Genomic DNA, 1092 nt, shown 5'->3' on the forward strand with positions numbered 1-1092 from the left:
AAAAAAGAATTAAAAAATAAAGCAAAAAACAAAAGAAAATAAATAATGCAGAAAACAAAACAAAAAAACTGGGAAAAAATAAAAATAGCAACAATAAGTATTTTGTTGTAAGTAGAAACAAAATAAAATAAATAAAGCAAGAAACAAAACAAAAAAACAAAAAAAAGTGTTTTCAAATTTGAGAACTAATGGCACTAACAGAAAGTTTATAATTTTCTAAAAATAAAAGCAAAAAGAATTAAAAAATAAAGCAAAAAAACAAAAGAAAATAAATAATGCAGAAAACAAAACAAAAAAACTAGAAAAATAATAAAAATAGCAACAATAAGTAAAGAAAACAAAAAAAGAAAAAGTGCCTCCTACTGGGCCCCCACGGCCTGAATACGACTAGAAACCCACCATGGGCCAGGAGTCAGGCCCGCAGGAGGCCCAGTAGGCCCATCAGGCAAAGCAGTAGTAAGTAGGCCCGTAAGCCTGAAGTGGAGAGGAGCTCGAGAGGGGTGCCGCAGTGGGGCTTATAAACCACTGCTCACCCCTCTTAGCTAGCGAGGTGGGACTAAACTTTTGTGCCGCACCGTGCCAGCACACGACCATTGGTCCCGGTTGGCGGCTCCAACCGGGACTAAAGGGGGGCATTGGTCCCGGTTCATGGCAACAACCGGTACCAATGCCCACCCTTTAGTCTCGGTTGATGGCACTAACCGGGACCAAAGGCCGCCGCTTCCTGCCCTTTGGGCTGCTGAAAAAAGGCCTTTGGTCCCGGTTGGTGGCACGAACCGGGACTAAAGGGTGTATTAGTCCCGGTTGGTGCCACGAACCGGGACCAATGCTCTTGATATATATACAATACTTAGCAGTTTTCGACCAAATCCCCCACTTATCCCCCGACGCCCCCTGCGCCTCCTCGTCGCCGTCGCCGCCCGACGCCCCTGCTCCACCTTGCCATCGCCGCCGCCACCGACGCCGTCAGGCTGCTCGCCGTCGCCGTCGCCGCCGCCACCGACGCCATCAGGCTGCTCGCCTTCGTCGTCGCCGCCGCCCCCTGTGAGCACATGTCCCGCGCCCCTCCCGTCTCGCGCACCTGCGCGGCCG

This window comes from Triticum dicoccoides, chromosome 6B, assembly GCF_002162155.2.
Source record: "Triticum dicoccoides isolate Atlit2015 ecotype Zavitan chromosome 6B, WEW_v2.0, whole genome shotgun sequence".
In the NCBI taxonomy this organism is placed as follows: domain Eukaryota; kingdom Viridiplantae; phylum Streptophyta; class Magnoliopsida; order Poales; family Poaceae; genus Triticum; species Triticum dicoccoides.